The following is a 27730-nucleotide window of genomic DNA, read 5'->3' as shown; positions in this document are numbered from 1 at the left end:
CTCCCATATATCGAAAATCAATTCAAAATAAAAGATTAAAAATAGATTTTTCAGAACCTACTTTCCTTCTCCTTTTCAACCAGAGACATGACCAACAGAACTTTTTTCTTACATTCTAAAAATCCTAAACGTCTCATAAAGAATCCTGACTGCCAAATCCAAAGACACACTCAGAAACTTTATTCACGGGATCCCTGGGTGGCGCAGCGGTTTAGCGCCTGCCTTTGGCCCAGGGCGTGATCCTGGAGACCCGGGATCGAGTCCCACATCAGGCTCCCGGTGCATGGAGCCTGCTTCTCCCTCTGCCTGTGTCTCTGCCTCTCTCTCTGTACACTCTCATGAATAAATAAATCTTTTTAAAAAATTTATTCGTAATTCCCACTGCGACATAGCAAAAGAGTGTTTTAAGAGTAAACAAAGGTATTATCAAGTAGGAAGTGAGGTGCCTAGGTGGCTCAGCGGTTGAGCGTCTGCCTCGATGCCTTTCCTGCATCGAACCTGCTTCTCCCTCTGCCTGTGTCTCTGCCTCTCTCTCTGTGTCTCTCATGAATAAATAAATAAAACCTTTAAAAGAAAAAGTAGGGGCAGCCCGGGTGGCTCCGCGGTTTAGTGCCACCTTCAGCCCAGGGTGTGATCCTGGAGACCTGGTATCGAGTCCCACATCAGGCTCCCTGCACAGAGCCTGCTTCTCCCTGCCTGTGTCTCTGCCTCTCTCTCTCTCTCATGAATAAATAAATAAAATCTAAAGTAATAATAATAAAAAATAAAAAAAGTAGGAAGCCAAATTGCCTTTTTTTTTTCCTCCTTCAAATTAATACAATGATATGTCCGTTGCATTTCAGAGAACGTGTTAAAATGTATTTAACCTCTGGTTTGGCGCTCCCTCCAAACAAAGCCTGGAGAAAGTTTTTCAGTACATTTCCTTAGCAGCAGCCGTTGCTTAGAGACGTTTTCAGGTGCATAAATCATCAAGGGTGTTTTTTTTGTGTGCAGGCGAGCGGAGCGAACCCTGCGCAGGGACATTTGTGATAGACTCAGGAATCACTTTCATGCTCTAGCCATCTTTTTTGTTTCAGTAACTTTCGCATTTGGATTTTTAGAATGCAATAACCCTTAATAGAGTTTTCCACCAAAAATCAACTTTCTATGTAGAATATCCCATTTATAGATGTAAGCAGATTTCACAGCAAGTGAAAGCCAGTCCTTTGGCTTTATCCTCCATTACTATGGAGTAATTGAAGAGCACCCTTCAGCACAGGCCTGCCATGGACCTTTGCCCCTTGACCTGTTTCAGGGACCAGAAGGCTAGGAGAGGCCGTGTGCCAGAGTAAACAGTCCTCTCTGTTTATACAGTCTTGTACTCTTGGGTGCTGCAGAAATGGGAAAAGCATTTGGCCTGAAAGACTGGTCTGACAAAAATGCTGACAAAGTACAACCATATATATTGGTGCCTACTACATTTAATGCCATCTTTTCTGCAAAGAATAATTTTGTTGCTACCTTGCTACACTCCCAAAGGATTTAGTTGGTATTTAAATTTTTTAAATTTTTTGATGAGTTTTAAAACAAGTATTATTTTAAAATGCACTTTTGAAGAAGAAAAAACAGCACAAGGCAAATTAAATGTGTGTAGTATGTAGCCGCCCAATCAGCAAGTGAAAGTATGGAGTTCTGAACTGTCAAAGATTGTTGATGGGATCCCTGGGTGGCTCAGCAGTTTAGCACCTGCCTTCAGCCCAGGGCATGATCCTGGAGTCCTGGGATCGAGTCCCACATCGGGCTCCCTGCATGGAGCCTGCTTCTCCCTCCGCCTGCGCCTCTGCCTCTCTCTCAGTCTGTGTCTCTCATGAATAAATAAATAAATAAAATCTTTTTTAAAAAAAAAAGTCCTCATCAAAGCTCTGAGGAAAAGGAGGTGACTGCTTTGTCAGGACCCAAAGGCCTCCTCCATATATATGCCTCTGGTGGAAGGCCTCTAGAAGAATACCCTATCTTGACAGTTTTCCATCTCTGAAGAAAAATGGCTAAAAGAGCCATTTCCTGACCAATTCATGAGGCACAAATATTCATACCCTAGTGTGAAACATCCAAATGTACGTTCATGACAAATATGGGCACAACCAGGCTGCCTTTCACCAGAAAGCTGCTGGACTAAACAAATTGTCCCCCAAAATTGTGGTACTGGAAAAATCTTCAACCAAGGACACTGGACTCCTAAATCTGCCAGTTACAGATCATCAATTAGAAGCTTCCACAAAATTAAACAAGCTGATCAATGCGAGACTGGTGTCAGCATAGTGGCCGGGCCAGCAAGATTATTTTCCCAGGAATAGTGGGTGTGGGGAGCACAAGCCAACAGAAATGTGTCATTCCCAGAGCCCTGAGTGAAGGTCTAGCGCAAGGGCATAGATACCTGGGCTCAAACAACAAACTCTTTCACATCTTGAAAGTGAAGGAGAGATTTAGCATCCTGACCATTTTGGAGGAAAGAGCCAGATGTGAAGAAGGCATGTGATCCCAGGCCTCCCAAGTGAGAAAGTCAGAACCAAAATCAAGTGACAGTCTTCCTGGCCCAATCCTGTGTTTGCTTTGTCCACCGAGAAAATTTCTGAGGAAAAACTTTTTTACTGAGGGACAAAATTAAAGTTTTATGTAAAAATTAGACCTTAAAAAAAAAAAAAACCCTGTACCTTTAGAGGGGAAAAAGTTAAATACTATCCAATATTAACATTTATCTTATGCTTTTAAGATGCCTAAACAAATTCTAAGAGGGCCTCCACGTGGGATCTAGATTCTGACATTTTTTTTTATTCAGGGTACTTGAATTCGATTTCAAGGTTCCCAAGAGCCTGTGCTACCAAATATGCAAAAAGAGGGAAGACTTCTTTGCAAATTTGGAAAGCACTCACATCAAGACTTTTTTTGTATCATACTAATATATAAATTTGCCATAAAATTATATGCTAGGCAAAAGTAATCCTAACACTACTTATTTCATATTTAAGACACAAAATTCTCTCTACAATAAAAATGTTGAGTCCCTATACAAGTTTATGGACTCAGTGCTAGGCAGTCTGCCAGAAATTCATGCATTATTGACTTTCAATGGTTTAACTGAGCCGCTCAAACTCAGCTAATTACCCCGGACACATGAAATCTGAGACCATCTTTTTAGGCGCCTGTACTGAATCACACTGTGGGAAAGGTATCTTCTATGTGCATTAGAGATGACAATAGAGCATGAATAAAACAGCCTGCCGATACACTCGAGTTTAATAAAAAAAAAAAAAGATGTTTTGTTCTAAGTAATCCAAGAAGTTTCCCTGATTTTTAAACTGCACTTTTATCCAAGACAGAATTTCCAGATTTCTTTAACATTAAAATTAATCCTGTACTTTTAAAAATGCAAGTATTATGTAACCATGTGTATCTCATCAGAGATCAGATGCTGTGCACAAATTTCCATGGCTTTAAATTAATTAGACCTATTGTGTTCAGAAAATCAAATGAAATTGGAACAAAAAGAAAGGTTTCAGGCCAGCAAAACCAAGCCCCTCTCCATGTCTCTCTTTTATTTTAGCAAAATAAAAGATTGCAAACACTTTCCTCCACATTTAGAAACAAAAAGAGGACGAAGACTCAGAAACTGGCTGTAGATCTAAGGGTGGTTGGGTTATCTCCCATGGAAGCTGGAATTCTTTCTCAAGGGCGGTGGTATTTATTTTAAACTCCTAGGCACATACCTCCCCTCCTGGGACATGCCCTCTGTTGAAGAGCTAAAGGGTTCCCTCAGAAGGCTGGGCCATTCCAACAGGGGTTCTTAGTGCTCCCTTCCCTAATACTTCGACCTGTCAGGATTAGTAAATTAACAGCCCCTTTCTTCTCAAGTGATCGATCCACAAATAGCCACTATCAATTAAATTGCAGAGGCTCTGGGCCATTTGACACCGGGACCCCACAATTCAGCTGTCAGACACAACATGGGATGTAGAAAAGACACAGAGGTAGCCCGACTTCGGGGAGCCCTTTGGCCTGTAGCACCCTTCCCCCCCTTGACCGCCACCCTCATTGTGGCTAAAGATACAGGGGCTCCTGGCTGGGAGGAAAGAATGTGCATGACTCAAACCAGCTGTTTTTCTTTTTTAAAGATGCTAAAACTCAGTACTTCAGCCTCTAAAGCCCTCCAGGCCCCATGGTGCCCTTTCCTAACCTCTCTTCCCTTCAGGCCTCCACTTTGGATATGTTAATGATTTTACCCCAGCGGTGTCAGTTTTCTAAGGCTGTCAAAATTAATTACCATAAATGCAGTGGCTTAAAACAACACAAATTTATTATCTCACAGTCTATACATTAGAAATCCGGGGGTGGGGGGGGGCTCCACTCAGTCCTCTGCTCCGGTCCCGTGGCTGGGGCTCTAATCAGAGGCTCTAGGGGAGCAGTCTGCTTCCAATCTCATTCAGATTTCTGGCAGAATTCAGTTTCTTGTGGGTCGTAGGACTCAGGGCCTGGTTCCCCTGGTGGCTATTAGAAGGGACCCCTTCCTCAGCCATTTAAAGCCACCTGTATTTGTCCTGTTGTCCCCTTCATCTTCAAAGACAGCGTGGAGTCTTTTTCACACTGCCATTCTCTCTGACTTGCCCTTCTGTTGCTTCACTTCCGTTCCAGTCAGATAAAGTTCTCTGCTTTTAAGGGCTCATGTGATTAGATTGGGCCCACCCAGATAATCCAGGATAATCTTCCTAAAGTCTGTAACATAATCACATCCGCAAAGTCCTTTTTGCCATGTAAGGTAACATATTCACAGGGTCCAGGATTTGGACGGGGACATCTTGGGGCACCATTCTGCCTACCACCCTAGATACAAGGGTCGGGGGCAAGGAACAGCTGAGGACAGAGGCACAGGTTGTAAACTGCAGCAGTCTTGTATCTCCCCAAAAATGGCTGTGCAGGAAAGTATCTTTTCTTTGCCCTCAAGGCCAACCTGGGACTGATTCAATTTAAGGTGAACTTTCTTCCCAAGATTCTGGGGGCCACACGTGTAATGACTGTGACTGGCAGCTCGGAGACATGGTGATGAAATAAAATACCATTGAATACCACTGTGCAAAAAAGGGGCGGGGGGGGGGTGTAGCCTCAAGGCTGTTGTTTGAATAACAAAATTTCCGTATGATGAAGAAGCTGTCCTTTATGTCCCTAGTCTTCACGTTACAAACGAGCATTATCCTGGGGGTCAAGGGACCTGATTGGGGTTTCAATCCAGGTTCTGCTATGTGGCTCCGAGAAACCACCTCTCTTCTCTGAGTTTCAGTTTTCCTTGTCTAAACATGTGGGGCTGAGCTAGATCAGTGTTTCCCAAGATGTGGTCTGTGGAGAACTCATTCCACGGAATGCTCTGCAAGAAGAGGGTCCCAAGGCCGAATGTTTGAGAAACACTGCCTGCATTGTTAATGGCTCTGAGAACTGTAATGGATAATTTAGTTTATCTAACCCGATGTTTCTCAGTCATACTTGGCCACAATCTTCTTTCTCCCAAACCTGGTATTACCTATCAGCTGTGACTCCTCTCCTTCCAAACTGGCCTCTCTCTCTGCATAGTCTGTTCTCTCATCTGGGAGACCTCATCCTTGTCTCCTCCATCTAAAGCACTCCTCCCCCTGCCGGTGTTTCCCATCATGAAGACTGGCTCAAATGCTGACTTGACTCTCCCCTGGACTATTCTCTGAGCCCATCAGCTGGAGTTCTCCTTCCCACAGGGACCACTTATGAAAACTTGAATGAGCAGCTACTGTGGCATAGCATTAGTACTCATAGTACAGCAATATTATAATAGCTTATTATAACAGTCCTTCTATTATTTCTTATCCCACAAATATTTATTGAGTACCTACTATATGCCAGTTCCTGGGGAAACAACTGTGAACAGAACACAGTCTTTGCCTTCAAGGGGCTCTGATTCTAATAGAAGAGCAGTGGTTGGAGGCAATCATAACCCAACGGAGCGCTGCAATGGGCAGGACTGGGACTCGGTCTTCCTGGTCCCCCTTCTGAATGCCACTCTCAGAAGTTTGTGGATAACCAGGCAGGATCACCATGAGTAAGAAGAGCCAGACGTGTTGCTCTGGGGCCTTGGGGTACCGAAGGCAGCATGGGATGAAAAAGGGAGCCCCTGCAACTGGTCAGCCTGACCTGGGGCTCACATCTTCCAAATCCACTTACTGACTGTGCCTTCTTCAAGCGTTCATTAGTGACATCGACTGTCCAACACAAATAACAATATCTGACTCAAAGGTTGTTGTTGGAAAACATGCCAAAGAACCTGGGATAATATCTGACACACACCTGCTCTCCTAGCGACATTAATAGTCTTTAACTTTTCTTCTCAAAGGAGGAATATGAAACTTGATCACCCCTGGTTCCATGTTGTTATTGGTACTTGGAGTTTTTCTTGTAGGGCACTGGTTCTGCACATGAATGGGTTTCTCAGCCATTCAGGACTTTTCTTTTCCCAACCCCCATAGCCTATGTGACCAGACACCAGTTATGCCCATGACGTTCTCCCCACTTGAGAGGAAACAATTCGTGTTGGTCAAGCCTATGGCTAGCCTTGCTTTGTTCTATTTGGGAATATTTTACTGTGACGCCTTGTGGCAGATATTGTAGGTTGACACATTCAACACACATTCCCGATCATCTTTTTCCTGGCCTTCCTCCAGTGCAGGGGTAGGAAAATTACTCGATTTCCCAACTGCTCTTGAAACCCATGGAACCGGGACATCACTGCGGTCCGAGATAAGGCAGGCAGCTGCCACTGCTAGAAGCGACTTCACCAGGAAAAGACCCTGCCTTCATCTTGTTTCCTTTCATTTTTAACTCTTTTTTCCAGCCTGGATCTTGAAGAGGATGCAGCCACCTTGTGACCATTAGGTGACAAACATGATGGCAAAAGACCACTCTTTAAGGAAGGCAGAGCAGAAGAGAGAAAAAGCCCAGATGTATGGTAGCCTTGCTGAGTCCCTATCCCAGGCCCAGCCTGCCAACCTCCAAACCTCTTGTCATGAGACAAATCTACCCCTCATTTGTTCATGCCATTGTTCGAGTGTTTTCTGTAATCCACAACAAAACACATCTCCAGCCAAACTACTTAGTCAAGGTCTCTGATATGTGTTTCCTCCTCATATTCTCTGCAGTGGGGAGTGTTTGCCCTGCCGAGGGCCGGAATAAAGCTTCTGGATTCTCCAGCAGCTGGACTTTATTTTAGCAGCTTAAATGCTGTGAAGCTAGAAGGCCACAGCGGTGGGTATTCAGAAAAGGTGTCGGGGCTTCTGCCCCTTTACTCTAATCGCGCCAAGTCTGGGATGTGCCATGAGAAGAATGAGAAGCAGAAACTTTAGCTGACATGGCTAATTTTTAACTGCCTGGGGACATCTGTTCTAAGAAGGCTACAATAGGCACTCTCCTCGGGATGGGAAGGATTTCCTTCTTGCACATAGAAATAACAGAGGGGAAGATAAGAACTATCACAGCGGTACAGCTGGTGCTCCGAATGGGTATCTACGGTTACAGCCCTGAGAACGGGATGCCTTTCAATCTCTCCTGAAAGGAAGTCTTGTGAAATGGAGCCAATAAGTCAGTATCACCGTTCCCATCGATGTAAGATTAACTACACATTTAAAGAGGCAAATAATGAATAACACCATTTCTGCTTCAGGAGGAGGTAAACCCTACCATTTGTTGAAGAAAGTTGCCTTTGGTCCTGAAAGAGCCTGGATCCACCCTCCCCACCCCCCCAACCCCCCCTAACCCCCCATCTCTACAGCTGGGTCTGTACCGAGGTGGATTAAGCCCAGCAGAGGCCTCCTGCTCCGATGAGGACTAGGACGTGTGGTGACAGGAGCTGCGAGAGGGCTCTACTTTACATCATGAGACACACAATTAGTGTTGCCTTTTATCCCAGACTATACACACATGCATGCGCTCACACACGTGTACTTTACCAAAAGAATCACAAAAATTGTAACCTTCCCTGCACCTTTCCTGTTGATGGAGGATGGGGGTCAGGTGACCCAGAGAAATGAACAGGACCTGCCCCAGAATCCAGGGAGGATTATCCATGGCCACAGGTGCTTGCCCAGTCCCCCGCAGCAGGGTGGCTCAGCCCGCTCAGCCACCCTCACTTCCACCTGGAAACTGCTCCTGCCCCAATCTGGAAAGCATCACTGAGTTTCTGCCTCAATGGTCTCTTTCACTTCTCCCAGACTGCTGTGCTCCAGCTGCTTTCAACTTGATTACAGATTTTTTTTGGCCTCCTGAAATATTAACTTATAAAAGATAAAAGCCACTCCAGGAATACAATTCATATAAATGTAGTTTTACTGAGAAGCACTTCTAGGCTGCTAGAGAACTTTAAAGATACAAACTTTTCGGTTTTAAGATTGTGGATTCCTTTGATTTGGCCCAGAAGTCTTCACATTACATCTGGGCAGATGTGACTGCACCTTTAGTATATTTTCACAAGGTCACTGCCTTAGAAATGAAATGAAGGTGCACCACCCTGAGAAATCTTGAAAGAAGCTGTAGGTCTTGCTTCATATCAGTGATTCTAATCTTCCTATGTGGGGTCATATAACCATTGCTTCAAGGAGCCAACCCCCTACTTCACACTAAGCCATCTATTACTGCAGCTCTGACCCAAGGCAGCCAGATGTTTTTTCAGGTTACATGCTGGGAGAAAGAGAGTGGGTTCATGCACATCATGTTGTGTGTCCAGGCAGAAACTGCTAGGGCCCATCTGCAACGGTTAGCTGACTCCCCCCCGCCCCTTGCCTTCCACACAGATATGGTTTCCCTACCCCACTCAAAGCAAATGCACTCTTCTCTTCACTCTCTTGGGTTTCAGCCTAGAAAAGGGGCTCCAACATATCTTTTATTATTTTAATAAAGCTCAACATGGGGCTTGAACTCACAGCCCTGATGTCAAGACCTAAGATAGAGTTGGATGCTTAACCAACTGAGCCACCCAAGTGCCCCCAACATATCTTTTATTTTATTTTTTTTTATTTATTTATGATAGTCACAGAGAGAGAGAGAGAGAGAGAGAGAGAGAGAGAGAGGCAGAGACACAGGCAGAGGGAGAAGCAGGCTCCATGCACCGGGAGCCCGACGTGCGATTCGATCCCGGGTCTCCAGGATCGTGCCCTGGGCCAAAGGCAGGCGCCAAACCGCTGCGCCACCCAGGGATCCCCCAACATAATCTTTTAAATACACTACTTCCTAGCCCCTTCTTTTTCCTGTCTCGAAGACTTAAGACTGACATTCTCTTTTTACTTATGAAAGATCCCCTTCTCCAAGGGCTGTGCGGACAGTATTCCTGCTACCAACACACTGCTCACTTCACCAACTCTCTTACTCAGGCCACCCCTCCCTTTCCAGGGTCATGTTTTTGCCTGGCAGCCCAATGTATGGTGCCGAAACTCAGGTGTAGGACACCAAGGACAATTCTTGTGGAAGTTCCTGGAACAGCACAGACCTCTGGGTCATGAGAATCCTGCATCCATCCTGCTTCTAACGTGGAACAATGGAGCTAACTGTTAGCAAGAGAAGCAGAATCTTGAAGAGCTGGAGCTTTCTAGATAAGTGTTGCTGAAATCTTGGGATCCTCAGCTAAGTTAATTTATAACTATATAGCGAGAGAACCCTAGAGAGATTTAACTAACTCTGAAGGTGTGTTTACATTTTAAGGGCAAATGAGGCCCATGACCTTGGAAACAGTTCTAGGTCATAAAAACTGGAGCCACCAAGGTTTGCTCTGGTTCCTGCAGAGATGTGTTTATACTCCAAAAAGTCAGAGGGAGAACCCAGAATCTTTTCCATCCTCTCTCCAAGCAACAAAGGTTTTTCTTCCCGCTGGGGGAGGATAAAGAAGCAGTTGCATCTTTCTCCTGTATACAAGCAAGGAAAATCCCCTTTTCTCCATCCCTCCACCTATGGAGTGTCTAAGCATCTATGCTGGAGATTTTTCCATCTGGCTTTCATCATATTGCCCTAAGCACTGGAGCATGGGGGTGGGGGTGATGATGGTACCATTACAATTATTTACGTAAAAATATTTTTTATTTTTGTGTAGTTTGTCTTTCATGTGCATTCAGAATAAAATTAATAAAGATGCTTATTAAAAGCCCAATGGGGGTGGCCCAGGCGACTCAGTGATTTAGTGCTGCCTTTGGCCCAGGGCATGACCCTGGAGTCCCACATTGGGCTCCCTGCATGGAGCCTGCTTCTCCCTCTGCGTGCCTCTGCCTCTCTCTCTCTCTCTCTCTCAAATAAATAAATAAAAATAAAATCTTTAAAAAATAAACTAAAATAAAAGCCCAATGGTTATGGCAGCAAAGATGACGGTATCCTAATATGTCACATGGCTTACTGGAAGAGACCAACAGAGCCCTCAAGCAGGTTAGTAGGATTTGAAGGATATCCACAGGAATTAGCAGCTCTGTTGAAAAAGACTGAGCAATTTATTAGTCCGGGATCAGGAGATAGCCTTGGAAAAACCCAGATTAGGATTTTGCTCTGTGCTCTGGGTGGGACCCAGAAGTCCTTAGAGGTGGGTTTCAAGTGGGACAGGAGGAGCTTGTGTCGCTCTCCTACAGGTGAGGAGAGAGAATAGGCTCCCAAGTCTAAGAGGACCTCAGACCTCTGGGTGTCGAGTCCACACTGCAGGGAAGGGGTCTGGATTACCACTTTGGAGACCCTTCCCAGCTCTCTTCTGCTCCTTAGTTTCCCTGCGACCCCAGCTGACTTTCCTGTCTCAAGAGGCACTGCACTAGTTCCTTTACACGGCGGGAGAACAGGAAGACTGGAATGTTGACAGCTCTGTTGGATGCTGGCGTCCATGCACCACATGGAGAGAGGACACGACACGGAGCAAGTGGTGTAAATGGAGATACTGAGGAATGCAGAGTGGAGTCTCCACGCATGGGCACAGCGAGTCCTGGAGCATCCTCGCACACGCCAGGCAGAGAAAGGAGAGGCAGGTTATCAAACCTCACCCTGCAGCCTGCATTTTGCCCCGCTTCTGCATTCCCCACCAGGGAGGAAACAGCTCCTCCCTTCCTGCAGCTGTGATTTTATCCCCATAAATGATGATTTAAACTGCTAGGAGTTTGTGTAAAAACTTTGAACGTACTTGGATGTTATATGCTCGTCCTAAGTGCTCGAGAGGGATTGTCTCACCTCTTCCCTCCATCAGGGAAGGCTGCAAAGAGAAGGCTGCCCTTGTTTTTTTATCACCTGTGAGTGGAGTGGATGTCTCTTAGCCCTGAGGTTCCCCGGCAATTGGGAGAAAACTGTTGGCTCCTTCCCATCAATGTGGAGGCCTGAAATCTCACTAGATTCTAGGTGTGGGAGACAGAGCAAGTCTCTGCACCAAATGAGCGCTCTGATGTTTGCTCAGGATGGGTGGTATGCCAAGAGAAGGGGAGAAGCTCCCAGATTCAGGTACACTTCAGACATTGTTGACATGGATGTTAAACAGTACCTTCCTGAAAAGCAGCTTATAAACTTGTTAATGAGCTCTTGTGGAAATCAGATGTTCGCATTTATGGAATGTGTCAACTGGGACCCTAGGGACTTCCACTACTGACAGGTAAAAAGCACTTTTACAAAAATCCTTGCAAGAAAGGCCCTGCTAGCCGGGCATCAGTTCTCCTTTGCATGAGAAAGGGGTAAGCATCTCCTCTTGCTGCCCCAAGCAAGGAAAAGTCATTGGCTTTGGTGGTGGTGGCAGTGGGGTGGGTTCAGCTCTGTTAAACTGCAAACAGGTGTGGTAGCCCTGCTCTGTGGGCTCAACTCTGAGAATGTTGAAAGACCTTTTGTGGGGCTATGAGCTGTGGAAACAAATCATGAATGCTGGATCACACACAGGTGCCCACGGAATGGGCTGTTGTCTGATGAGGCCGCTGCTGATGGAGCCTGCCTCTCTCCTGGCGGGGTTCCTAGGAAAGCCACAGGGCAGAGGAAGGTCAAATCACGAGACTCTGTCCTCTCCGCTGGCTCAGGCAAGCTGAATCCGATGGGACTTTGGGCCCTCTCTTGGTGAGATCTCATTGCTGTTGGCTTTTTGCATTCGGCCTTTCTGATGTTTGGATCGGGCAATTTGTGCCTTTTCTGGTTCTGGCTGAGGTCACTCAACAACCAGCGGCTGCTCTGACTCACCTTCTCCTAGTGCACAACACCTCAGTAAGGTGGCTTGATTATTCAAGGCAGCAGTCCCCAGGGAGGGCTGATCCTCTCTAGCTTTTCAGTGTCTCATGGTCAGAACAGTAAGTGTGGGGCATATAGATGTATTTCAGGAAATGTTTTAATTCAGAATTCTGCCCTGACCAGATATGATGTAGCTTTCTGTCTCCCCTAACAATAATCCCAGATCAGCTTGCCCAAAAACAGTCTCAGGAGATGCAGAAGTAATAATTAAGTCTGTTTGAATTGTGTGAAAATGTTCTGTGAAAAGGCTTTTTGTCTCTTTTGCACCTAACTCTTGTGGGCAAAATGTCTGGGTGAGGATGACAGAAAAAAACCCGTGAAGTTACAGTCATGAGACACACGGATTTAGTAACAGTGAAAGGAAAGCCAAGAGCAAGGCCCTAGAGAAGGGAAAACTTCAGACCCAGGAGATGAAGGGTGGGGAATTCATGACATTTGTTTTTCAGGATCTGCTCCTGGAGCTCCCAGAACATTCCATGCTGCTCTCCTGACCTGCTGCCCACCTTGCTGCTTCAGCACTCCAAATTCAAACTGACCACTGAGGATGCTTCTGCTGCCTGACAGCTGACCAGACAGGAGGGATGATCCCAGCTCCTGCATATTCTACGCAGAACAACTCCAGCTGTCCTCTGCACCTCAGAAATAGATGAGCCAGCGTCGTGAGCAAGCTGGATGGCTTGATATTGCCTGAAGTCATTCCGTCTGAAAATAGGAACTGAATGGAGTTTTTTGGGCCAAAGTGGGGAACCCCCAAATTTAGTAACTGGTGGAAGGCCTCCTAAGGGATCTTGTGCATTTATGTTGCCTAACTGATGTATCATTCCACTTGGGAGCCCTAACAGTTGTAAATGCTTTGTTTCCAGGGATGCCCTGTGTACCCCTGGGGCTCTATGAAAGGCAGGTATTAACTTCTCTCTGGTGAAAACACCAACCTAGGGGCACCTGGGTGGCTCAGTTGTTTAAGCGTCTCTCTGGCTGGTGTCATAATCCCAGGGTCCAGAGATCGAGTTGCACATCCATTGGGCTCCCGGCTCAGTGGAGAGTCTGCTTCTCCCTCTGGCCCTCCCCCCTGTTCGTGCTGTCTCTCATGCTCTCTCTCAAATAAATAATCTTTTTTTTTTTTTTTTTTTTTTTTTATGATAGTCACAAACAGAGAGAGAGAGAGAGAGGCAGAGACACAGGCAGAGAGAGAAGCAGGCTCCATGCACCGGGAGACCGACATGGGATTCGATTCCGGGTCTCCAGGATCGCGCCCTGGGCCAAAGGCAGGCGCCAAACCACTGCGCCACCCAGGGATCCCTCAAATAAATAATCTTAAAGAAAAAAGAAAAAACATTGACCTACACCTAGAGGGGGTTATCAGATATATTCTAAGGGTTTATAGAAACATCCCAGGTAGACCAAGTATAACCCTCAGACATGTGTTCTGAAGGCAGCTGACCTACAATAAGCTATTCCATTAGATAGGGGGTATGAAATTTATTCCTCACTTTTTTGCTGGAAGTGATGATTCATGGCCCTGCCTCAGCCTCAAAGACACTCAGGTCAGCTTTAACTCACAGGGGCCAGTTATATGGATGGCAGAATTTGTTCCAGATTTTCTTCTTGCAGGCCAAAGCAAAGTCCACACAAAACATTAATACATCCAGCTGAAACTGGCCCTATCCTATGCCTCAGGCCAGGTAGGCAAGGTTAATTCAGGAATCTGAGGACACTACCAGCCATTCTCAGGTAGACCTTGATGGTAAATGAGATTTGTTCAATTGACTACAACCAGAAGGAGCCCTGGAGGCTGAGGCTAAGACCACTGCAATGGGAATGCCCTTGTCCTGCCCTTGGAGTTCTGCGGGCAATAGCTAGGTAAGAGTCATTTGCAACAAGCCCCATGAATTTGGTCCTATCGCCTGCTGGTCAGAACAAAATTAAAATGACCAGCGGAGTGGCATATTATGGAAAAATTTATCAGTAGTCAACTATGGAGAAACACAATAGGTAGAATCACTTGGTAGAAAAGTTTTCTGTTCCTGCACAGTTGGGGTTTTCTGAATAAATTTGCTAAAAACATGGGATCCTGGGCTAAGAGCCACATCTTGGAAAATTAATTTTCAACTGCAGAAGTAAAGTGGTCCGGAGAGAGTCACCTAATTCTGGAGGTATGTGTTTATATTTCAAAGGAAATGAGACCCGTAACCTTAGAGGTCAAGAAGCTGGAGCTTTTCTGACCTCAGAGAGATGTATACATTGCAAAAGGTTAGAGAACCCAGAATGCTTTTCACTATGTCTCCCAAGTAGCAAAGTTTTTTTCTCCTTTTGAGAGGGAAAGGAGAGGCAACTGTCCTTCTGTGGAAAAACAGAAAACTGATTCTATGGAATTCTAGCCACTTGCGTGGGAGGTTTCCCCAACTGTTGCTCATGGTGTTGCCTGAGGACCTATGTAGTTATGTAAGTAATAACTAATCCACTTCAGGATGTCACTTTGGACCATACCTAGCAAAACAAAGCTGGTAGAAACCATAAAAAACGAAGTCTCTGGAAATTCTAAGAGCATATGCCAAATGAAGAAACATCTATTACTGATAAGAGTGGTGGGACACCAATAAAGCAGACATCTTAACCAAAGAATCCAGGAAAGAGACAAAGGGCCCCAAAGAGCTAAAACCACTGGCAGCCCTGGGTACCTTGTGCTTGACCAGGACTGCACTCTACGAGAAGTAACAGCAAAGGGTTCCTGCTGTAGGGGAAACCCATCACTAACCTAGCCTACCTAGTCAAGCCACAAAATCAAATACAAGTTCCAGAGAGGGGAAAGAGGAATCTGCACCCAGAGATACTATAATAGATCACCTGAAAGGTCCAGTTTTCAACATAAGACCTGCAAAGAACCAGGAACCTGTGGCCCACCTGCAGGGGGAAAATCAGGCAACAGAAATGCCTACAAAAGGGACCAGATGTCAGATGTAGATTTCAAAGTAGCCATAATCTGTCCTAGGAACTAAAGGAAACCATGCTTAACGAAGTAACATATGAAAACAATGTCTCACCAAAGAGAGAATATCGATGAAGAGAAACTATCAAAACTAAATGAAAATTCTGGAGTTGAGGGATCCCTGGGTGGCGCAGTGGTTTGGCGCCTGCCTTTGGCCCAGGGCGCGATCCTGGAGACCCGGGATCGAATCACACGTCGGGCTCCCGGTGCATGGAGCCTGCTTCTCCTCTGCCTGTGTCTCTGCCTTTCTCTCTCTCTCTCTCTCTCTCTGTGTGACTATCATAAATTAAAAAAAATTCTAGAGTTGAAAAGCACCATGACCCAACTTCAGAATTCATTTGAGGGAGACTTAACAGTAAACTTGAACTTGCAGGGAACTTGAAGATAGATCAACACAGATTATACAAGCAAGCCAAAGGACAGAAAACAGAATGAAGAAAAATGAAAAGAGCCTCAGAGAAATGCAAGACTCCTTTAGGCGTACCAATCTATGTGTAAGGAGGAATACAACAAGGGTAGGAGAAAGAGAAGGGAGCAGAAGAAATATATGAAGAGATAATAGAAATCTCAGATTTGCCGAAAACCAATCTATATATCCAAGAAGCTCAAAGAACTTCAAGTAGGATAGTGCTACACATGGACACATTGGAATGAAAACACTGAATGCCAAAGATAAGAAGAAAATCTTGAAAGCAGCAAGAGTAAAACAACTCCTCACATACAAAGGAGACCCAGGTAGATTAACAGCTGACTTCTCACCAAAAACAATAGAGGCCAGAAGGCAGTGTATAATATACTTATTTTTTCAGTGTACGACATATTTAAAGTGATGAAAGAATAAACTGTTTCTGATCCAGGACAACTCAGGTGTGCATTCCAAATAAAATTAATAAAGATGAGTATTAAAAACCCAACAATACTCTAGTCAAAAGATGTTAAATTTTAGGGATCCCTGGGTGGCGCAGCGGTTTAGCGCCTGCCTTTGGCCCAGGGCGCGATCCTGGAGACCCTGGATCGAATCCCACGTCAGGCTCCCTGTGTGGAGCCTGCTTCTCCCTCTGCCTATGTCTCTGCCTCTCTCTCTCTCTCTCTCTCTCTCTCTCTGTGACTATCATAATTAAAAAGAAAATATGTTAAATTTTAATGACTTTTTACTGCCACAATTAGATGACAATTGTATTAGAAAGTGAGTTAAGACCCACCATTCATTTTGTTCATGGAGTGAACTCTCTAGAATATTGGGGGTCCCTCTTCCTCCCATTCTTTTTGAAGGATGGAGTGGTGTTTTAACTTTGTGTGTTTCCCCTTATCTATCATGGAATGATATTTGGTCTCTATCCCCAGTTCTTGGCACAGTTCCTGCTTCCTAAGACCCTTGGAATTTCCTGAGTGATAAGAGTGACTACTAGGCCCTTTTAGATAGCCTCAGGATGGTTGCCAGAACAAGCCTTGAGTAGAAGAAGCTTGGAAGTTTCAGCTCCACTCCCCAACCTCTAGGGCTGGGTGAGGGACTGAAGATTACACTCATTACCAATAGCAAAAAATTTAATAAATCATGGGGCAGCTGGCTGGCTCAGCCAGTGGAATGTGTGACTCTTGATCTTGGGTTATAAGTTTGAGCCCCATGTTGGGTGTAGAGATTACTTAATAAAAAATTTTTAAATGATGATTTAATCATGTCCATATAATAAAACCTCCATGAAAACAAAGTTGGGAGAGCTTTCCAGTTAACGATTAGACCAAGGTCCTGGAGAGGGCAGGAAGCTCTGAACCCCTCTCCCCCACACCTTGCCTTATGTATCCCTTCCATTTGGCTGTTCCTGTGTTATATCCTTTGTAATAAACCAATAAAAATAAGTAAAGCACTTTCCTGAGTTTTGTGAGTTACTTGAGCAAATTAATGAGCCTGAAGTGGTTGTGGGAACTCCTGATTTTGTAGCTAAGTTAGAAGTATGGGTAACCTGGGGACCCAATAATTTCAACTGTCATCTAGAGTGGGGCCAGTCTTGTAGGACCATGTGGAGTCTGACACTAACTCCAGTATCAGAATTAAATGGTAGGACACCCAATTGGCATCTGCAGAGAATGAACTGGTGTCCAGAGAAACCCTACCTCTCACTTGTCCTGCTTCCTTGGTCAGGAAGGCCCCAGCCCTCCCACAGCCCCCATGCTCCAAAAGGCAGGCAAAACTACACAGTCTAAGTATAAACAAATGAGATGTTATGGAATCTCAGCTACTGACAAAGTATCAACTTGAAAATGAGCATGTAACACAATATTCCACCCCAGGGAAGCTTCTGCAACACCAAACCCACCAGGGGGCTCCTTACTGTTTAGGGAAGTCAGAAAGTTAGTGTCTCAGAAACTCTACACCTAAACATTGTTTCCTAAACATCAATCATTTGGTTGCCTCTGGGATTTGGGACTTATCCACATATATAATAACATTTATCTTAAAATCAACTGTATTAAAATCATTACTAAGGAAACTTTATGTCCCTACTTTAAGTGGAAAATCAGTACCATTTGCTGTAACAAAAGGTATACCTTACACCATTTAAAAAATGCTTGGGGTGCCTGGGAAGCTCAGTCCGTTGGCGCCTGACTCTTGGTCTCGGCTCAGGTCATGATCTCAGGGTTGTGAGATCAAGCCTTGAGTCAGGCTCTGAGCTGAGCTCGGAGTCTGCTTCTTTACTTCTCCCTTTTCCCTCTGTCCCTCCCCCTGCTCTCTTTCTCTCAAATAAATAAATCTTTTAAAAAATGCTTAGTGTCTAAATGCATATCTAAATCAACTCGTGTACCACCACCAATCCTATACATGCCACACCTTGCCCTAACCCGCTGTGTAGGATGAAAGAGTGAGAATGGAAACAGATGGCACTTTGTGACATGCCCTGAATTTGAGAACCAGGCTTCCTTCTGAGAAGACTGAATTCAACATTTTTCTAAAGGCACATCAAGTTAAACACTAACCTCTACAGTGCCTTGATTCCGTTAAATCAGAACACTAAATTTTTAAGTAATTTTTAAAACGTTTTTATTACCAGGACTTTCAATTAGCAAATATAACATACAACTATGGGCGACTGCAGGGCTAGACAATTAAGCTCAGTTTAAAAACAAAAGACAGGGATCCCTGGGTGGCACAGCGGTTTGGCACCTGCCTTTGGCCCAGGGTGCGATCCTGGAGACCCGGAATCGAATCCCATGTCGGGCTCCCGGTGCATGGAGCCTGCTTCTCCCTCTGCCTGTGTCTCTGCCTCTCTCTCTCTCTCTCTCTCTGTGACTATCATAAATAAATAAATAAAAATAAAAACAAAAAACACAGCCCTGGGCTTTCTTAAAAGTGCATATCACCAAATGCTATTGCTCTCCAGCACCGGACCAGTCTATGTGACCTACAGTTACCATTTAAAGACCCACCAGGGTGCTCGCTTTGGCAGCACATATACTAAAGACCCACCAGGGGTGCCTGGCCAGCTCAGTCAGTAGAGCATGTGACTCTTGATCTCAGGGTCGTGAGTTCGAGATCCACATTGGATGTAGAGATTATGTAAATAAATAAAATTAAAAAAAAAATAAAATAAAGACCACACAACACTTCTATTCCCTTTCTTAGGTTTATAGAGAGTAAGATGATGAAAAGTTTAAAAGAAATGGATTCTAAAAAAAGAAAAGAAATGGATTCTGGCAAAGGCTGTGTCAAAAAGCAAAGGCTTGTGTCAAAAGCAAAGGCTGTGTCAAAACAATTTTTTTTTAAAGATTTATTTATTCATGAGAGACACAGAGAGAGAGAGAGAGAGAGAGAGAGAGAAAGAATGGGGCAGAGACACAGGCAGAGGGAGAAGCAGGCTCCATGCAGGGAGCCCGACATGGGACTTGATCCTGGGTCTCCAGATCACGCCCTGGGCCGAAGGCAGCGCCAAACCGCTGAGCCACCCAGGCTGCCCAGCAATTTTTCTTTTTTAACCTCTATTGCAATAGGAATCAAAATCTAATACAGGGATAAGAACAATCGTGAAAAGAATGTGAGGAAAAGACACACATGCTCTGTCTTGTTAAGCTCCCACCCTTACTGGCTTTCCATTTCTGTGCACAGGGCCCTCAGCCAGTAGAGGCCTCAGCCAGAAGAGGCCCTCAGACAGAAGAGGCCTCCCATACAGAAGACAAAGCAGGGGCATGCCTCAATGCCCTGGTCCTCCGCAGTCTGATGCAGAGATGAACCTCCTCTGCTTAGGCCTCCTTCTGTAGCTCCCAGAAGCTGCAAGTGCCTCTGGTAGGTGGGATGTGGGCAGAAATCATATAATTTTAAATTTTTCAAAATACAATTTTTATTCACTCTAGATTAAAAGTAATATGGATTATTCTATATTTTTAGGAAATAGTGATTTATATATTAAGTGATAGGAAGAGGTCAGGAATTACTGGCTACAAGAAGTTATTCAATGATTCAGTGGGATGAAACCAGCACAACACTGCACGGAACATGACCGTTCCACAGACAAACTGAAGTCCAGAGACAGCAAGGGACTGGCCAGTGAGGGGACCAGTCAGGACCGGAATCCAGGTCTCATGGGCTCAGAGGCCAACAATGCCTGGTTGAATCTGAAAAAGCAAAGCCTGGGACACACTAGTGCAGCCCTGATAAAGAAGAAAGTTGTCTCTGTGTCTATTTTAGCACAGTAGTGATCTTTATGCATGGAACCCAGATAGCCAAAGTACACACTCCAGAGGACAGAATGAGGCCTCCCGGACAGTGTGATGGCAGGTAAGAATTGGCAGGGTACTGCGCCCTGCCGGCACCTGTGTGATCCACAACAATGAACCACTAGCACTCATTGAGAACTCAACTATTGCCAGGCATTTTCCACTTAATCCTCCAACAACATCGTTCCACTTAATCCTCCAACAACCCAACGTAGTCACAATATCTAAATTTTACCAAAAGGAAAGCAGAGCCATTAAGAGTCAAATAAATTGCACATCTTCTCAGTGCCTTGATATGATGTGAAACCAGGCAGTCTACCCCCAGAGCTGGTGTTCTCAACCAGGGAAAATTACTGAGCACTATGTTCTGAAATCCCTCTTCCACTTTCTTAAATACTGGCCCTGATCAGAGTGGCATCAGAGGCTCCTGCACAGCCCAGGCAAAAGCTGGGAGAAAGCAGGCCTGCAGACCACTTGGACTTTGATGGAAGACAGAAGTGAGGCTAGCTTGGGCCCGATGTGGTTGAGGTCTGGCCAGAATTAGCACCCTCCAGTTTGGGTTAATTAGCAGGAACTAGGGGCAGGCTCCTAGCCTCTGCCCTGAAGGAGACATGTTTCTCAGTGCAGGAAACACCACTTGGCCTATGCCCACGGGGCAAGGAGACCCAGCACTGCTCACTGTGCCCTGCCTCGCACTCAGCTCAGAGCTGGCCTAGCACGGTTCTTGACCAATTCCAGGCAGGGTGCAGACGGGAAAAAAGACTTGAAAACACTTTTACCCTCCAAAGAGTCCAAATCCACTCCTAACCTGACAAAATCAACTCCCCAATAACCTGAGAACCACCACAATAAATATATGTATCTGCTGATGCTCTTAAAACTTAAGCCAGTGTCATCTTTTGTTGCCTTTCAAAATCCTTTCCACCTTCAGTTGATACGGATTTTCTAATTCTTCCTAAGGGATTTGTTCCTTTTTGATCTCAGTGCCTCTTGAGAATTTAAATAGGTCTTCTGGGATTTCTGTTTCCTCTGCTTTCTCCTGCACCTGCATTGCTTACTCCTTGGTATCTGGAAGGCATTTGGTTTCACAGGTTTTCAAAGACTCCAGAGGTCGGAGGTCAAAATTTACATTTGTAACACACAGTCAGAAAAACAGAAGATTTAAGAGAGAGATATACCTATCAGAAGACTCAATATTGTTAAGATATTAATTCTCCTCAAGTTAATCTATAGATTTAACACAATTCTAATAAAAATTCTAGCAGGATTTTATTTTCTGTAGAAATTAACAAAGCAAGTCTAAAGTTTCTATAGAAAAGCAAAGTGGGGGGAGCCTGGATGGCTCAGCGGGTTGAGCATGTAGCCTTTTTTTTTTTTTTTTTTTTTTGAGATTTTATTTATTCATGAGAAACACAGAGAGAGAGGCAGAGACACCGGCAGAGGGAGAAGCAGGCTCCCTGCATTGAGCCAGATGCGGACCTGATCCCAGGACTCCAGGATCATGCTCTGGGCGGAAGGCAGCGCTAAATCGCTGAGCCACCTAGGCTGCCCAGCATGCGACGCTTGGTCTGGGGCGTAAGTTTGAGCCTGACACTAATGTAGAGATTGCTTGAGTAAATACACTTAAAAAAACTTTAAAAAATAAAAAAAAAGTGGGAGGGGAGAAATAAATAAATAAGTAAAGCAACCCATGTAATTGAGACATTGTCCTAAAATGCAGTTACTGGGATATGACCCTTAAATTAAAAAAAAAAAAAAAAAATGAGGGGCACCTGGGAGGCTCAATCGGTTAAGTGTCTGCCTTCAGCTCAAGGTATAATCCCAGGGTCCTGAGATCGAGCCCCACTGTCAGGCTCCCAGCTCAGTGGGGAGTCAGCTTGTCCCTCTGCACTTCCTGCTTGTGCTCTCTCTACCTCTCTCTCTCAAATAAATAAATAAAAGTCTTTAAAAAAAAAAAAGAGGAAGAAATGAAAAGCAAAGGACCTGTAACAGCCAAAAGAAAAAAGAAACAAAGTTGGATTTCAAGATTTACAATTAAAAAAAAAAAAGATTTACACTATAGCTACAGTCATCAGGATAATGTAGTATTGGGATCCCTGGGTGGCGCAGCGGTTTGGTGCCTGCCTTTGGCCCAGGGCGCGATCCTGGAGACCCGGGATCGAATCCCACATCGGGCTCCCGGTGCATGGAGCCTGCTTCTTCCTCTGCCTGTGTCTCTGCCTCTCTCTCTCTCTCTGTGACTATCATAAATAAATAAAAATTAAAAAAAAAAAAAAAGGATAATGTAGTATTGGTGAAAGGGTAGGCACATACATCAAAGGAAGAGAACATAGTCCAGAAATATGTGGTCAACTGCTATTTGACAAAGGGTCAATGGAGAAAGGACAGTCTTTTCAACAAATAGTTCTTGAAAAATTAAACATACACATGCAAAACCATGAAATTTGACTCATAACTCACACCATATACAAATATTTACATGAAATGCATCAGAGAACCAAATAGACCAGAAGTATAAGGTTTCTAAAAGAAAACATAGGACAAAAATCTTTATGATCTTGGTGAGGTAAATATGTCTTAGGACACAACAAACAAAAAAGAAAAAACTGATCAATTGGACTTCATTAAAATTAAAAACTTCTTTTCTTCACAAGATGCTGGTAAAAAATAATAACAAAAAGACCAAACAAAGACTGGGAGAAAACATTTGCAAAACACATATCTGATAAAGAACTTGTATCTAAAAAAAAAATTAAAAAAAAAAAAAAAAAGAACTTGTATCTATGGGCAGCCCCAGTGGTGCAGCAGTTTAGCACCGCCTGCAGCCCAGGGCGTGATCCTGGAGACTCTGGATCGAGTCCCACATCGGGCTCCCTGCATGGAGCCTGCTTCTCCCTCTGCCTGTGTCTCTGCCTCTCTCTCTCTGCATCTCTATGAATAAATAAATAAAATCTTAAAAAAAAAAAACTTGTATCTAAAATGCATGAAGAACTCATACAGTCCAATAAAGGAAAAAAGATTTTTTTTAAATGGGCCAAAGATTTTAACAGACAAATGGCAAATGACCTCATCAAAAGATGCTCAACTCACCAGGCATTAGAGAAATATAAATTAAAACCACAATGAAATACCACTATCCATCTATTAAAACAGTCAAAAATTATCAAAATAAATAAAAGACAAATGCTAGACTAGAATTCTCATACATTATGGGAATGTGAAATGGTACAGTCACTTTGGAAAACAGCCCTCTAATCCCAGTAGGCATTTACTCAAGAGAAATGAAAACACATACCCAAACCAAGACCTGCTAGTGAATGTTCACTGCAGCTTTAAGCATAATCACTAAAATTTATAAGCAACCCAACTGTCCCTCAAGGGTGAAAAGAGGAACATACTGTGGAACACCTACCTGGTGGGATACTATTCAGCAACAAAAGGAATGAATTACATACATTGATGAATCTCAAAAGCATTATCCAGGGTGAAAGAAGGCTGACTCAAAAGGCCATATGTTTCATTTATGACATTCCAGAAAAGGCCAAAGATTGGGACAGAAATTAAATCAGTGGTGGTCAGGATCAGAGTGGAAGGATGGGATTGATTATGAAGGGTCACTAGGGAATTGAGGGGGCGGTGATGGAAATATCCTATATCCTAATTATGGTGGTAGTGATATAACTGTGAACATTTGTCAAAACTCAGACATGTATACCTAAAAAGAATACATTCTTTTCTGTACATAAATTAAACTTCACTAAACCCCACAAAAAGAAGCCAAATAGGGCAGCCCGGGTGGCTCAGCGGTTTAGCGCCGCCTTCAGCCCAGGGCGTGATCCTGGAGACCTGGGATTGAGTCCCATGTCGGGCTCCCTGCATGGAGCCTGCGTCTCTGCCCCCCCCCCCCCTCTCTCTCTCTCTCTCTCTCTCTCTCGTAAATAAAATCTTTACCAAAAAAAAAAAAAAAAAAAGCCAAATATTGCATTTTAAAAATATAATTTATAAGCACTTGCAGTTATGTAAGATTAGTCAGCCTAACAGAAAAACTTGTGTTGCCGGGCCCTCCCATCAAATAAATACACTCACAACTGATGGTTTTAAACTTGGCAGAGAAAAGCTGTTCCAGTTTAAAGAGATTCTCACAAGGGACTTCCTGTTCTTAAATCAATAGCTACAGAGACACTGCAGAGCCACAGAGGGGAGCCAAATATCAGCAAGGGGATCATTTTGCACATTTTCCCCCAACAGATAAATTTTTTAAATTAATCGTGTAAAAAGCTTAATATTGCAAATGATCTTGAGTAAGCAGCTTGTTTCCTCGTCTGTAAAAACTCGGCTGACCTAAAGAGTTCTCTGTATGAAAAATTTAAAGTCTCAGCACCTAGTTGGCTCAGGGGTTGACCATCTGCCTTTGGCTGATGATCCTGGTATCAAGTCCTGCTTCTCCCTTTGCTAGGTCTCTGCCTCTCTCTGCGTCTCTCATGAGCAAATAAATAAAATCTCAAAAACAGAAAAAACTTAAAAGTCTGACTTTCCCTAACTAGCACAATTTAGCTGAACCTCCAGGGGGCCTTTGAAAGCCCTCTGATCTATAAAATCTGTGAAGTGAAACTCTACTCCTTGAAACCTCCACTGTGTGTGTGTGTGTGTGTGTGTGTGTGTGTGTGTGTGTGTGTGGTATGTGTGTCTGTGTCATATCTGATTAGGGCATTTCCACATCCAAAGCCACAACTCTGGGGACACCTGGGTAGCTCAGTGGTTGAGTGCCTTTGGCTCAGGGTGTGATCCCGCCGGCCAGGATCGAGTTGTGCATCAGACTCCCTGCATAGAGCCCGCTTCTCCCTCTGCCTATGTCCCTGCCTCTCTCTCTCTCTGTCTCTTATGAATAAATAAATAAATAAATAAATAAATAAATAAATAAATAAATAAATAAAATCTTAAAACAACAACAACAAAAAACAAAGCCACAACTCTGGGGCAGGGCAAGCATGGTGACAGTCACTAATAGGAGGACTGCAGGATGGTTGTGCTGGGGAAACTCAATCCCGGGTCCCACGTTTAACACTCTTCAAACAGCCCAGATTCTGTCCAGTGTTCCCCAGTGCCTAGCCCCACACTCTATCCTCCGATGCTCATGCTCCCCAGGGGAGGGGTGCTTGGGCAGTTTTTCTCTCTCCAACCATTGCAGCTTCTCAGAAACTGTGAACCTCTGTAGGGCAGGCCTCTGGGCCCACTAGATGAACCTTACACAGGAAGATGCTCCATAGGAACCCAGAGTTCCCAAGAATTCCTCAAACATCACCCGCAGAAGGGGTTTGGCAAAAGGGGTTTCCATGGTAGGATAAGCTTGGAGCACTTAAGAGTTTTCTCCTGTCTTCCAGATGGAGGCAGTCAACAGACTAAGTCTCCCAAAAACCTTTGCAGTAATAAAAACTGTTTAAATATGGTTCCCGGATCCCTGGGTGGCGCAGCGGTTTGGTGCCTGCCTTTGGCCCAGGGCGCGATCCTGGAGACCCGGGATTGAATCCCACGTCGGGCTCCTGATGCATGGAGCCTGCTACTCTCTCTGCCTGTGTCTCTGCCCCCCCCCTCTCTGTGATGACTATCATAAATAAATAAAAATTTTAAAAAAATATGGTTCCCAAACCCAACCAGGAAACTCTTTTTCATGTAATACCTATTTACATGCACAGAGCTGGTGTTTCCAGCGGGATCCCTGGGTGGCTCAGCAGTTGAGCATCTGCTTTTGGCTCAGGTTGTGATCTTGGAGTCCTGTGATTGAGTCCCGCATCGGGCTCCTCACAGCGAGCCTGCTTCTTCCTCTGCCTGTCTCTGCATCTCTCTGTGTATGTCTCATGAATAAATAAATAAAATCTGGGGATCCCTGGGTGGCGCAGCGGTTTGGCGCCTGCCTTTGGCCCAGGGCACAATCCTGGAGACCCGGGATCCAGTCCCACGTCGGGCTCCCGGTGCATGGAGCCTGCTTCTCCCTCTGCCTGCGTCTCTGCCTCTCTCTCTCTCCTCTCTGTGCATTCTCATAAATAAAATCTTTAAAAAATAAATAAAAATTTTTTTAAAGTTCCTTTATTTTTTTTTAAGATTTTATTTATTTATTCATAGACACAGACAGAGGCAGAGACGCAGGCAGAGGGAGAAGCAGGCTCCATGCAGGGAGCCCGATGTGGGACTCGATCCTGGGTCTCCAGGATCACACCCCAGGCTGCAGGCAGCGCCAAAGTGCTGCACCACCAGGGCTGCCCTAAATAAATAAAATCTTAAAAAAAAAAAAAAAAAAAAAAAGATGCCACACAACTAGGTCAATGCTGTTAACTACCTTGCATTTATACTTTTTTTTTGCATTTATACTTTTTTTAAGTGACCTTTCTAGAAACTTTTTGTTTCCTAGAAAAAAAGATACATGTAACATGCTAACATTTATGTAAAAATGGGGGTGAATACATTCCCATGAATTGCTTATAGATATATAAATTATCTCTGGAAGGATTAGGGAACTGGTCACTGTGGCTATTTCCAGAGAAAGGAAAGGAAAAGTGGCTGGGGGCAGGGACAAGAGACTTTTTATTATGTGCCTTTTGTACCAGGTACATATGTTACCTAAGCAACCTATTAAATTAAAATTAAATAACAGGCACTAAATAAAGTAATACCTTATAAATATGAAAGCATTCACAAGTGCGTGAGCACACACATGCACACAAAACATTCCAACCATAATCAATGTCAGAGAGAAATAGCCACTGTTCATATGTGGGGTTTGTACTTTGGTCCCACTTGCCTTTTTCCGCTTTTGTTGTCTGTGCTTTTGGTGTCATAGACAAGAAATCATTGCCAAGACCCATGTCATGAAACTTTTCCTCTATGTATTTTTTAGTTTTACAGTTTCAGGTCTTATATTTAAGTTTTTAATCCAGTTTGAGTTGATTTCTGTATATGGTGTAAGAGTCCAATTTTATTCTTTTGCATGTGGCTATCCAGTTCTCCCAACACCATTTGTTGATGAGACTATCCCTTCCCCAGTGTATTCTTGGCACCCTTACCAAAACTCAGCGCACTCTATGTGTCAGTTTATTTCTGGGCTTTCTATTCTGTTCCACTGGTATAGATGTCAATCTTTATGCCAGTACCATAAGTGTTCTAATTACAGTAGTTTTGTAACATATTAAAATCAGGAATTGTGATGCTTCCAGCTTTGTTTTTCTTACTCAAGATTGCTTTGACTGTCCAGGTTCCTCCTGTAATCCCATATGAATTTTGGAATTATTTTTTCTGTTTCTGTAAAAAATGTCATTGAGATTTTGATATGAATTGCAATGAATTTGTAGATTACATGGACATTAAAAAAACATCAGTCAAGGGGTGCCTGGGTGGTTCAGTCAGTTGGGCATCTGCCCTTGGCTCAGGTCCCAGAGGTGCAGAGAAGTATGATGCCTGACTTAAAGGCTCCCAGAAACTTAGTAGCAGGATTACTTCCAAACTCACAGCTCTTTCTACAGCACCCAGGCACCTTTTGGGATCTGAGCTAAGGCACAGGACAAGAATTGTGGACTTGACCAGCATCAAGGAGGCTGGGAGATAACAGGAACGACAAGAACAGGCACAGCAATCTTGAAAATAAAAACGTGCCAGATGAATAATCAGCACAGGCCCCAGTGGAGATAGGATGTCTAGAGACCGGGATCCCTGGGTGGCTCAGCAGTTGAGCATCTGTTTTTGGCTCAGGTTGTGATCTTGGAGTCCTGGGATTGAGTCCCGCATCGG

At 44.2% G+C, this 27730-nt stretch overlaps 1 protein-coding gene and 1 long non-coding RNA gene across 4 annotated transcripts in view; one reads left to right on the top strand and one right to left on the bottom strand.

Moving 5' to 3' along the window:
* Positions 1-27730, bottom strand: part of STOX1 (storkhead box 1) — a 51386-nt gene that overhangs the window by 13931 nt on the left and 9725 nt on the right. The gene's annotated exons all lie outside the window — the stretch shown is intronic.
* On the top strand, positions 342-17109 carry LOC144312281 (uncharacterized). The gene is made up of 2 exons (XR_013377773.1): positions 342-11641; positions 12705-17109. It is a non-coding gene; the product is annotated as an uncharacterized LOC144312281 (long non-coding RNA).

Source organism: Canis aureus, chromosome 4, assembly GCF_053574225.1.
Source record: "Canis aureus isolate CA01 chromosome 4, VMU_Caureus_v.1.0, whole genome shotgun sequence".
In the NCBI taxonomy this organism is placed as follows: Eukaryota; Metazoa; Chordata; class Mammalia; order Carnivora; family Canidae; genus Canis; species Canis aureus.
The sequence above is the reverse complement of the archived record's forward strand: the minus strand, read 5'-3'. Positions and strand labels throughout refer to the sequence as shown.